Source organism: Heliconius melpomene, chromosome 13 (genome assembly GCF_056956725.1).
Source record: "Heliconius melpomene rosina isolate 202511_hmr_F chromosome 13, ASM5695672v1, whole genome shotgun sequence".
Classification (NCBI taxonomy): domain Eukaryota; kingdom Metazoa; phylum Arthropoda; class Insecta; order Lepidoptera; family Nymphalidae; genus Heliconius; species Heliconius melpomene.
In genome coordinates this window covers 6,595,471-6,609,708 of record NC_140401.1, presented here as the reverse complement: position 1 = coordinate 6,609,708, position 14,238 = coordinate 6,595,471, and positions in this window count along the sequence as shown.

Here is a 14,238-nt window from a genome sequence, read left to right as displayed (position 1 = left end):
TTTTTCAAAAAGATAATTGGATATTAATACAGGATTCTACGAAGCAATTTGCATTTATATAATATGACTACTGATGTAATAAGGTACAACTACATATTATTTGTTTTTAAGTATCCCTCTACCCATTACAGTCAAAAATACTAAATGTACAGACAAAATATTTTTACTGTTTTATTATATATAGAGATATCTTGTTTAAAAACCTGACTACTTATGTATAATTATGGAAATGGTACAGTGAAGTGAATTAAGTGACTATGCAAACGGATCTTTCCCTCCGTCCTGTTCATTTACTTAAAGTAAAAAGAGTTCCTCTTACCATTAGTTTGTACCAAATTAACACGACTTTTACCGTGTCCTTACAAAATATATCTATATGTTTTTATATACCTACACATATTTTTATTATAAAGGAAGGTAATATTGCAACGTTAGTCATCTCTAAATTAATTAGATTAGTAGGACGGAGAACTTCGCTATTCCATTCACGATAAAAAACTATGTGCAGCTGGAAAAGTGTAAACGTAAAACAGCATTAAGCGAAAGAAAAAGAACTAAAAATAATATTATCATCTAATTTATCGTAACAATGTAAACGGAGTTCGAAGGCTAGCGCCAGTTCCCTTAGAAGCGCGCATTGTCCGTCCGACATTACAAGTCCAATTTGTTAAAGCATCGCGGAAACTATCCTGATAGACCAAGCTTTGTGCCCTAATGAACACTGTCAGACGAACAAACGCGTTGCCGCGAGATTAATGCGGCGCACCTTTCATCACCCCTGTTATCTTTATAGCCATATTGTTTTAATGATGTCATAATTGATATTGTTCACAAATTTAATGAAATTATGGTCGTCACTATAGGCTCTGTAAATACACGTGAAAAAACAACATTACATTCACTAGACAGAAAGAATCTCGTGTTAAGACACTCTGTCCGATTTTTAAGGCATTGTGTGTTGAGTGGTGCTCGTCGCGCTTTGTCTTCCAGAGCTTGAAAATAAAAATAATTAAATATAAATCCCTAGTGGCGGTCGCACCTACAGCGCTATGATGGTCTCATACCTGTGTTAATTGTAATATTTGATCATTCATTCATTTTAGTGTAAATCTATACGTAATGTATTTAAAAAGCTCTAATAATCTTCTTCTGCCTGGCGTTGTTGCTTCTGTTTGTTGCCAAGGTTTGCCTTCCGACGCACTCTACGCCACTTTACTACCATATTTCCTTGTCGAGGACACGTCCGCCCCTAGAAAGGCCAGGAACTCTCTTGCTCACAGTAATGATTGCTAATTAAATTCGATTCCAAGCAATCTGAGCAGTGTCAGTGTTAGTTTGTGAATTTTTACTCTTTACCTTCCAGGATGTCGGTTAATCGAACGGTTTTGTGAGTATTTCTGGGGTGGGTTCGGCTAACCCGGCCCCCCCCCCTCCTGACCCTGTGTTTATAAGCCAGTAACCCTGTCTGATGTTACATCGTACCCCTTTTCTGCTCTTTTTTTTTCTCTTTTTCTTGTGATTTTGGCTTATTTATATTTTATCATACTCCTTTACACAATAGAATTGAAGATTTAATTTGTTATGGTTTGTTCAATTCCGGTGGTTAGTTTCCTGTTATAAGTTATAACTTGTATTTATTTATTGATTTATTTAGACACACCATCAGCATAACATATACAACATTCATAAAAAAAACTTCTCTAAATTAAATTAAAAATCTAAATTAAAAACTAATATGTACGCCACTTATAAGAGTGTACAACATGCACCAATCTATGTGCAATATAGATATATTAAAAAACAAAATAATACACCTACCATTTCTAATCTTATACACGTTATAATTACAAGGTAGGACCTAGGCGTTCTTTTAATTATCACAATAATTATTAAGCATTTTGCTAACCGCGTGGCGCTACCACCGAGTAAGAACAAGTTCAATTAAGGAACAGTATAGAGAATTCTTAACAACATTTTCTTGTTCGCTGCACTATGAAAGAGGAGCAATTAGCCAGTTAAGTGAGTGCAGTCGAGACAAAGGCGAACTACATACACATTTGCAAAAGCTAAACACACACCATCTGCTTCTAGTTATTGGCAAACTTTTAGTTATGATATTGAAACAGGTACCTAAGTTTTAGACAATTAAAATTGAATGTTGGTGATAATCAATTTACCTTGAATTCTCGATCTAATAGTCAATTAATCGGCCAGTATTCCAAATGTTAATAATAAAATACGGCCATATTTTCTAATAAGATAATTAATGCCATAATACGAAAATAAATAAGGTTATTTTAGACTTAACGTTGCTATAATCTCAGTTAAACGCGAGGTAAGGCCATTGCGAAATGAATGAACAAGTTATAAAAGCGAAGACAATTCAAAGCCGCAAATTGATTAAACTATCCTCCGTTCCAGAATTAAGTTATCACTGCGCGGTCGAGGAACTCCTATGAATACGTAAGCCGTCTGTTTGCAATTAACCACATCTGCATGCGTAAAGTGCGGATTCAGTGCTTAATATGCTTTATATATTAATTACAATTAATTATACGTACTCGTATATTAATGACATCCGAGTAGCTTGGCTAATTGGCACAATTGATAGCAAGTCCGAACTCTACATTTTATTGCTTGAAATTCAATTTTAAAGGCTGTATAGGATTTCCTTTTTATTTAACATAAATCTAACAACTTCGAATACGTTGAAAATGGTTTCGATATGAAAGAAGTGGTTATTTTTGTGAGCAAAAACCTTTCAATGATTGTCAGCAGTTTTTCGTATAAAATCAAATAGAAATAGTTCTCTTTCTAGTAAAACACGTTACAACATGGCATGCTATTTCGCACTGGTCACTGGTGAAATACTGTTAGTGAGGCTCGACCACGCTCGTTGTACCTTACAAAAGCGTGCATACGTTTCTAACAAAACTGTTCATTGGTTTTCTACTATACATGCTCCAACATAGGTGTGTATCAGATATTTTAGATACAAAATGTTGCTTTCCTTAGAATAATTTAAAAAAAAGAGAGATTTTAGAAAAAGTTTATAAGACTAGCAATTTATAAGAATTATGACAAATTGAAATATACAATCTATATAAAATTAATCTCCTCTGGTAAGCTGTAGGTATGTAAATCAAATCCGCAATCTATAGCTTAATTCTAACTAGAGCAGTTCAGTAAATCTAATTAGTCTGCCACCGTGCTCCGCTCATATGGAATTGTAAAATATCATAGGAATTATAGAATTTAATAATACTATTATATAACTATGTACTTACTATTTACTATTTCATTATAATCATCAAATATGAGCATCATTTTTTACGATTAAAATTTAAAAATCTACATTTTTGTTTACGTAAATGGTTTCAATAATAAATAACTTATAACAGCTGGATATAAAAGATGACGAGAATTTAAATCTAATAAAAATAAAAAAATATATTTTTCTAAAGATATACTTATTGTGTACTTATCTCGAACCGTTTTTCTTTTCTATTTGAAAATGAGATCTTAAAAAAGCAAAGATTGTAAAAAAATTATATCTACAAATTGAACATAATATATTGAATCCGTGTAAAATATTTAAGCTCTACGTCTTTGTATTTATTAGGCACAATCGATTATACATATTTCTTATTATTACTCTCGTAGTCGTAATCATACATCAGCCAGTATTTACATAACGAAACCCTTACGTTTGTAAATGTAAGTCCACTACAAAGGCGCTTGAGATTTTCGCCGCCATTAAATATTAGTAAGGCGGTTTGTACCCTTTAAAACGTCCTCGAATAACCATGTGTAAGTAGATTCTATGAAATGATGTCTTCGTGTGCGAGTTCCCAGCACAGGCACTGAATGCCAGGGGACTCGTATCATTAAATTTTCAAGTCGCATCGTATCGCCACGCGACGCGCGCAAATTGAACTAAATCGAGCTTGCTGCCCTGCCAACCGTGCTACGTACGCTATTAATGAATATATAATAATAGTTTAAATAACATATTTAATTTATTTTCATTTAGGTCAGCTCGTCGATTTTAAACTACTTTAGCTTTTAACTAAAAGTATATTTTTTAAAATATTATAGTCAGCCAGCAAGTTCAACGTGATATACTAAATTGAATAGTTTTTTGTACCGGAAAGTTAATAAAAATGTTATAAAATGTAACAAGTAAAATAATTCCATGTTTATACATCTGTTGTGACAGCACCTGCTGTATCACAGTGCCATGAATAAAGGAAGTGATTACGCTAAGCTATCTCACCATGATAGCTTTTAAAAATTTCACAACGACAGGGTTGTTGCTCGTTTATAAATAAAATTTACTAATATTTTTTAGTAAGATATAAAGTAACAGTCTCGTTCTCTATATGAACACCGCTACTGACTATTATTGCCTAAATACAAAAAATCTATGCAAATACTTATACTAATCGCTACATTTCTCAAAGTCCACTCATTGAAGAATGGGAATGTATAGAAAATATTAGGAAATTAAATATTTACTTAAATTTATATTTCTATTTTTTCGCTCTGGTGTCGGGGCAATGGGGGGCGTTGAGTTCCGCCACTCAACAGCCAATGCCTCCAGATTTCGGCGGAAAGTGGGGAACGGAGTGTGTTAACACTAGATTCCGCTCTGCCTACCCTGCTACATGCGGGATACAGCGTGAAGTTTGTTGTTGTTTTTTTTAAATTATTTATGTGATAAACCAAAATATTTCTTCGAGTGTAATTTGTACATATGGACATTCTTAAGACTTTCCACGATACCACCAAAGATGAACTATAGGACAGCTGTTGTTTAAAAAATCATATTAATAAATAATATTAAAGTTAGAACATTTTGGCAGCCCTGCATTTGCAATGTCAATCACAAACGCGTTTGATATTTATCATCTTCACAGCTTGTCTGCTTCTACGATGAAAGTAGGTTTTGTGAATAATGAAATATTGTGTTGGATACTATGCAATTCATGTAATAACACTTATTATTTTACTATAAATTATGAGCTTTGTCTTATCGTATTTGTATAGAAGTTAACTAGGTATAAAAATAAGTAAACAATATATAACTTTTAAAAAATTATAATATTTTAACTTTCATTATTATAATTTTGTTCGCATATTACTATATTCCCGGCCAGTCCAAACCAGCTTAATTTATGGAAACTAAACTTCTAATGATGGTAACAGTTACTAATGAACTGAATAAATATATATATGAAGTTATTCCACGATTTCTACCAAACTGTTATTATATTAATTAACTTAATGAATACAAACATAGTAAAAGACAATGAAGCTATATATTCTTTCAAGATTGTAGATTTAATGAAAAGTACGATTAACCAAGAGACCGTAGACCTAGTTATTTAATATGAATTTTACCTATATTTTATTAGCTTGACACCACGCGGAACCCTAAAAATTAAAAAGTCACAAGAGTGTCACTGTATACGCAATGGTTGTGGACTCGATTTTCACTAGCAGTAATGAATTATTTAATATTTTCATTTCCTCGCGGCGTTAAGTTCCGTCATTTTTCACAATTCCGTTACACAATTTGACGAAAAGAGTGTCTTAACACAAGGTACCTTCTGGCTTCCTAGCTCAGGTAAAAATTATTAATACATTGCAGTCAACTATTTGACCGGAAGCTACAAATGTAAATTTAGGATTAATGAAAGCTGATTAATTAGGCTACACGCGAAATCCCTTTGAATGAATATCTTTAATTTAAAACGCACCAAAGCTTCTTAAGATTCTGTTCGAGAACGTCAAGATTTTCTTGGTAAGGATGCGTCTTTCATGTACTCGTACCAATTGTTTAATTAATTAGTGGCTTGCAAAATCTGGCCTTTGTGAGCGAGCACACTGGGAGGAAACGGAAACTTTGTCTACGAGTGCTTTTTAAGCATTAATTTTAATAATTTACTTGTATTATTTCAAAACGGAAAACTGTAACTGATCCCTTTTAATAATATTTTCATTTAATATTATTATTTTTGTGTTTAAACACCTAAGTAACACATTACGTTCATAGACTGAGCGTGTGTATGTAGGTATGTTTTTCTCTTTGTGTAGAAAGACGCTAATGGCCTGCAAAAGTAATACAACTATAGCACGGGCTTACATTGTAGCAGTGGACATCAGACGTGAAACTCTGGTAAATGAAGGGCAGGGAATTGGTATCGGAATAAAAACTTTAGTTCATTATCGACGGTAGGTTTCACTCGAGCTGACTCGTTACGGAGACACCAGCTTCATGAATAATGTACAACGAATAAATGAAAGTCCGCGAAATATCTACCTGTGTGTTTTAAATGCTACGAATTTCTCCTTTTGAAATTACCCTCATTGGTTCAGTTCCCGTGAATATTTTAAACTTGTTAAAGATAGCGTTGAGCTACTAGAGTCTTATTGGTAGGATTTTATGTAAAGCCTTATTCAAAATGCGGGGCTATCTAGCTAACTGTGCGCAATAACAGAACGTGTGTTTCACGCTTAAAAATCCTACTTAAGCCTAAATATAAAAAACTTTTTGTATTCTTTACTGCAGGAATTACATTAATTCAGGAACAAAGGCGAAATTTTCGAAGTTGGTCACGAATTATAAAATGTAATGCAAATTACACGGACTGGTTTTTTGAACACGCTACTAGTATTGCATAAAACCAAATAAGTTTATTTATTAAATAAAATGTTTTTCTTTGGTAATTGCAATAAAGACGAAATAAAAAAAAAATATAAAAAGACATGTTACTGTAATAATATTTACTAAATAATATCAAGAAATAAATTAATTTACGACTATTTCTAACATTTAATTGGAAACCCGTACCGCAATAAAAGTGATTTGATGGCCAGAAGATTGAAATGGAAGAAATTTAAAATGAAACTCGATGGTAATAGCGTTGAGCTCGATCCTGTGCTTACAAATCATGGTTTTATTCAAACGTTTCATTACAAATGTGCTTCTGGGATCGTTTTTACTCAATATAAATTATGTGAGTATTATTTATTACTTTTCCATTAGCTGTAATTTTAAATTGGTACGCTGACTCGTTTTCTTCAAATTTATTTAAAGTCTAACTCTTAAGTGGGTGCATCCATAAGAGATGGAGGATGGAGTGATGTGCTACAATACGGCAGACATTGTATAAAAAATAAAGATTTATATAATATAGGGCGCCCATATATTATAGTTTAACCTACACAGGTGTTGTGAATCCCGCAGGATACATCGAGGGGTTTTAAAAGACGTCGTTCTTATTTTTAAGCTAATGTGTCATTAAATATTTTAAGTGATTGTACGGCTGTAGTGCTGTCGCCACCGTATTTGATAATACAGCATTATCTATACAATATTATTCATGAATAGTCTATACAGTACAAAAAGATTGATTCAATCGAGAAGTTCCTGAGATTAGCACGATCAACCAAACAAACTCTTCAGTGTCATAATATTAGTCAAGATACGTGAATTGATTAATATCTTTATGCATAAATCACTATTTTCATAAAAAATGCATCTTCTACCCCCTATTATTTAGAAAGTAATTGTAAATTTTAATCAAATTGTACACGCATAAACAAAAATGGATGTCGTTGCTAAGTGTTTAACTTGTTTTAAGCAGTCAATTTCTAACGGCAAAAGAACTTTTTTTAAATGTCTTATTCTAAACTCGACCTTTAAAGCATCTCACATCGGGCAGACTAATGGATAGACTCAATCTAAATTTAATTCCAAGCTAAGCGCCCCGTACTTTCCTTAATAGAGTTTCCTGTTGAATTCTTTTCCACTACATTGGGTATGTCGCAGAAGTAGAACACTGAAAGCACGCACTACCTGACGCTTAAATGATTAACTTTTTAATCTAAATGTTTGTAGTTTAAAGTTAAGCTTTTTCGTAAGATAATAAATATTTTAAATAAATTTTGATTTTATCATTTATTTTTTATTCTTTATACGGTCCTCAAACAGAGTATACAAATAAAATTACATGAAATTTAAACTACTGCTATAATGAAAAAAAAATAATAATAATTAAGACGATAATTAAGATGAGTAGAAAATTTAGAAATAGAAAAATTAAGTAGGAAGTATAAGGTAGATAGATAGTAAAGTATAAGGACAAATTAAGGAGGTATGTATAGTAAGTCATTCATATTTTATACACAAAATGAAGGCATACTCAATTTGTTAAAAAATATAAACTTAAAAAGAAATTCATAGCAAAATTGTATACATTTGTAAATATTTTTCTTACCTACACTTTAAAACATAAATAACTCTAAATATAATGCAGTAGAGGTTACAACAATATTTTACTTATTATATTTATCAAGAAATATTATATTTTCGCCATAACAGAATGTGAATTTACAGTAACACATTGAGAATAACTGAAATATATACATATTTCCATAACCCATGTAGAAATTAGACGCGGTTGTTCGATTTCATACAGTACGGTTCCTTAATTTACATTTTATTAAATTAATTTCAGTTTATTCAGCCTTTTGCATATTTTAAATATCGGATGCAAAATATTGGCCTATCCGAAAAATTTTATATTAGACGTTATTATTTTTAACATGTTATACAATTCGTATAAATTTCTTCTTCTTTCTTTTCTTTTATATAAAGTACACATGCAGGGTTTATTTAAAAAAAAAGTCGTAAAGGACTTATTCTGTACGTATATAAGTTCACATTTATTAGGGTAAATACAACGCAGAAAGTATATTAATTAACATTTACTCAGTAGGACAACATCTGACTGTGACGGTGATGGGTGTCGGATCGATAACCACTCGGGCGAGGTAATTATTTTCATTTCCTTGTACTGCCAAGAAAAAGCGCAGTCTTAAGTCTTAAATTCGGGTATTCGACACGAAGTCTCAAAATTGGGCGGAAAGCGGCGAACGAAGTTTTTTGATACCGTCTTTCTCCGGTTACTCTGCTTATATCTGAAGTATTTTTTTTTTCCCTAGCCTATATCATCCCATTGTTGGGCAAAGGCGTCTCTCCACTTCTTCCATTCCGGTCTATTTAGCGCTATTGAGCACCAGTCAGGCCTATAATGGTCCAGCTCGTCCCGCCATCTCTGTTTTGGTCTGCCAATTCTGAAGTATAATTTTTGTAATTTGCTTTTTTGTTTCATACGGTAGTTCGATTGCTAAAAATCATGAGAAGGCGAAACGAAGTGAAGTCGTTGTGTTTTACAAACATTACTTAACCGGTTAGGGTATATGTTTAACTGACATTATTATACTCCTATTGTCAAAGTAACACTGAAACTAAATAAACGCGACAGGTTGTAGGTTCAATTCTCACTCGAGGAAATAAAATCTTCATATTTAAATCTCTTCGCTCTAGTAAGGAGGCGAAGCACGGTTCCCAGGTTCCTTCTGCCCACCCGCGGGAGACAACGTCGAGCAAAAATTAAGTGCTAACAAAACACTAAATAAAATAATGTAACGGGAAGTTTAGAACTATTGCAAAAAGACAAACTTTTTTAAAATACTCTCAACGATTTAATTAATATAGTTCGACAAAGTTTAAATATAATTTTTGTCATTTAATAAAACTATTTAATTACGAGTAGGTGAAGTTTTAAAATACCTTGAACGGGATCTAAATAGCAAAGAAACTAAACGATTAAAGCGTGCCGACATCGACCATGGAACTGACAAGATTAAATTGTCTCACCCCTGTTGCAATGGGAAACTACTCTGAACACGATTATCTTGTTATCTCCACACTTTATTTTCTTTGTTCTGGTTCAACTTGCGCACGTTCAAGTGGGATACGAATTAGAACTTGGTTTAGAATACTTTGACGTTAAATTATTGTAAATAAAGGAAATACTAGATATATATTTTTATAAATTTAAATAAATTAGCTTGTTATTTAAATAAATAATTAGCTATATCTCGTGTACAGCAGGGTAGGTAGACACTACGTTCCCAATCTCCGCCGAATTTTTCGAGGCATTGCGTGTTGAGTGGCGGAACTCAATGCTTTTGCCTTGGTGCCAGAGCGAAGAAATGAAAATATAAATAAATAATAATTCATTCCCCCGAGTGGAGATCGAGCCCACTACTTGTGCTTTTATGCCAGGACTGCCTCAACTTTATAAATATATAGGTAACAAATAAAATAAAATAAAAGTGGCTATTGTTAATTTACAGAAAACAATGAAGTTATATATACTACCTATATTATATTTACCAACGCATTTTTTATAGCACACTAAGTAAATTTGTTAAAAAATATTTTAGCTGTCAAAAATTTACGATAGCATATGAATACATGATGCTATCGGAAACTCTTTTAATTCCATTATAGGAACCAAACGTGTATTTTTTAATTTGCATATTGTAAACTGCAATCAATCTGTGTTTTAAATTTACAATGTCAGGCATTGTATGTTTATGATTATATTCTTATCAGGAAATAAATTTGAGGTTATAAATAATTTATTTTATTCAATATTTAGTACTTTTAGTAAAAATAATAAGAAATAAGAAGAGTAGTCACTTGTGAACAACAAAATTCAATAGGAAAGAAAATATACTATATATAACACTAACCTTTAGTCTCTAATAGGCGTTTCTCTGTCCTGTATCCCGCTTCTGAAGTGAAAGGAACTTCTCCTCACTGGGTAAATCTATTATAAACCTTCACTCTTTAAATCACTTTATTATTAACACTTTCTAATTAGCACTGACACTTAAACACTTAGCACTTAAACTATCACTCAATATATTTTGTTCAGAGCCTATTGGCAATTGTACAACGTTAGGAAGACTGCACTCAATTTTGCTTTCATGGTGTTTCTATTGTCAATGTCCCTCCAAACGGATACCGGATATAACTCATAATATATAAGCATACCGGATGTAACTAACATTCATAAAAAAAAATTTCAGTGCTGCCTTCACTTATACATATTTGATATTAAAAATATTTAATTGCCCCTAAATTAATTTTATCAACAATATTTATTTTAAAATTATAATATATATATTAACAAAAGTATTCCATTTATATTTTTATTATCTTCACTCATACCAATATCATAACAACTTCTCTTTATTTAACACAACTTGTTCAAATGTAGTCATATTAACATTTCTTTTACTATAAACTCATAATGAATACTACTGTTAACACATGCAGTTTATTAATCTAATATTTTATTAGTATCTAATAATATAATTATGTATTTTTGACTAGTTTGGGCCCGTATAGATATTTTACTAGCAAATACGCAGTGGCTAAAACCAGCAATCAATATAGTTTAAGTTGAGTCTCATTCGTTAATCATGTTTAGTGCAAAAGTGGAAACAAATAGGTATTTTAGTGGCGTAAAAAGGTCTGTTATTTATTAGGGATTACGGTAGTCGACGCGATCAGTTTGTTGTCCTGGCGTGAGGCCCATAAATCGCGACGAGCGCGCGCTGCACTGCAGTCAGGTCCTGAGGCCCGAGCATTGTTTTATAAATGCTCTCTACTACGGCAAATACCCAACCTATCTATATTGTGAAAGACTCTTTGGTGATTTACCGCCTATCTAAAATATTCCAATCAGAGGTAGCCATGGTGAATAGCTTAACAACGTCAGTTTTAGTACAAATTTACGTTAAATACTATATTGAAACCCGACAACGAAATTTTACTAGTATGTATGTATACATGTATTTAAAAATATAAATGAAGTATTTTTATAAAATAAGTTTTTATATTTATTGCGACATGATGCTTTTAACATTGCTCTTTATTGTTAATTTGTTTGTCTAACTTGGCGCCGCCGTCCTAATGACAGGTTTAATTAGAAAACACGTATGTATATTTATTTATTTGAGTCTCTCAAACAGAACGTCGTATGTAAGCAAGACCGTGGAGCCCATGCTATTTACATTTAGTTTCATTTTAAATCGTTCTCATTTTAATCTTCTGGTCATCAAGTCGCCTTTATTGCGGCACGAATTTCCAATTAAATGTACGGTGTAGTCGTAAATTTGGTGATGCAAACCTAGGGAACCTCTCGATTCCCCTTTCATTAAATTGATTATACCGTCTGTTTGTATTACCTTTTATAGGTGAGGATTTTGCTAACAGAATTACTTTAAAAACAACAAATTAACCTCGTTCAGTTTATTCGGGGCTATGCTCCCGGTTATTACGAAAAATCATAAATATTTACCTAATTAATAAATTTGTTAAAGCTTAATTTTCTTAATTAAATTTGTCCTTACTATCATTAAGACATAACGTTTTAACAACATTTTCTACGATACAAAATAAAATAAAAAAACGGCTTTACTGTAATATATGAAAAATCAATTGTTAACATTTTACTAAAACAATTTCAACGCAGATATATTTGACGAAATAATGGAAATACTCAATCTAAATTTAATTCCTCGAGAAGCTTACAACGTTTTCCCTAATAGTTTCTACGAGAATTCTTTTCCACTACATTCAGTTCGATCATTCCGAGCACGCTTAGCGTCACACGTATAGAAATAATTAGTAACGAGTAAAAGTATATTATAAAACTGACTCATAATATTTTAATTTATAATTATAATTTTGTCTCTTAAGTAATATATGAGGATACATTTTTATATTTATTTATTTGTTTAAATATAGATATTAAGTTTATTAGGTGATTTTTGTTAATAAGTTATTCAATATAAACATTGTACATCTGTATATAAGATTGGTGTAAAGGAAAGAAATCTATTTTTTTAAAATTATTGTAATAATAATGACTCTTAATGCTTTGACTCGACACCAGAGCGACGAAATGAAAATATTAAATATTTCATTTCCTCGAGTGATAATCGAACCCATAATCTATCGTTACCTCTGCTACAAAAATAAAAGTAATAATAACAAAATCATTTACTGAAATGACATGAAAAAATCAATAGATTTTATATAAAGCTGTACAATTTGAGAGGATTAGTAAATACTTCGACGATATTGCTTTCATGTGGAATACAATCTAATCTAAAACCGGCTTTCATCTATATTGATAACATTTCCATCATATTATATAATTTTCAGTACAGCGGATCGCGATCGTAATACTATACAAAAAGTACATTAAATTCTCGTATTATTATATGTTTAATATAAAAAATGTAATCTACTTAAGCCTATTTAAATTTAATTAAAATCTTATTATACCGAAATAAGTAATTTTCAAAGTTAACGGCAAAATTTTATAACACTTGCTAACTTCCACGTTTGAAATTTCCACAATATTCTCACCTATCCTGAAATTGGTGGTAAAGTTTTCCTGCAAATAATTTTCTCTACTAAACTTCACGAAATTTAGTGACAATACTTCTAGACTATAAAATTTTTAAATTATGTACATTTTAAACGTATTCATACATCAGACTCTCGACTTGTTCATGCCTATATATAACACAATATGTATTTTAAGATAAATAGTTTTTTTTTTAAGCTATCCTAAAAACTTTATGGAAAAATGTTATATATTATATATAAAGATACGATTGAAATTGAGTAGTCGCTACTGGGCTTTTTAGCTCTAGCTTCTATTCGCAGGCAGAATTGGAATTTTTTGAAAGTGGATTTTCTTATAATTGATTTTTTTTTATATTTTTTAAATTCTAAGAAATGCTAAATCGCAGAGCGAGACGACTTCACGCCAAAACATTGATTGGCCCTGTATAGAGCCCAGGCTTGGCCTCATGTATAGTACTGTTCTCATCTCTGGTCTGGACAGACTCAAGTATCATCTACACCACGTGGCACTCTACAACTATTCGGTTTCATAGGAATTTCCTTCCACGCGCTACCTGCGGCAGTGTTTCCAGGCCGATACGACCTGGGTACCTTCAAACAGCGTGTCTATCTTCACCTTAAAGAACGACAACGCACCAGTAGCTCCTCCGGTGGTCGTGGGGAGCTGTGATCACTTACCACCCGGTGACCCGTACGCTCGCTTGTCTTGTCACTTTCCACAAAAAAAAGTTTTTTTCGATTCCGTCACCAAATACATATTGTATAAATTGCCTGTTTCTATTTAACCAATATTAAATAACCAATCAATTATCTCATGGATTCGAATGAAAATCATTCATGTCGTTCTTTCCGCCTCATATAGAAGTATCGTAATAAAACTCAAAATCATTGTACAAATAAATATGTAACAGAAAATATTTGTAAGATAA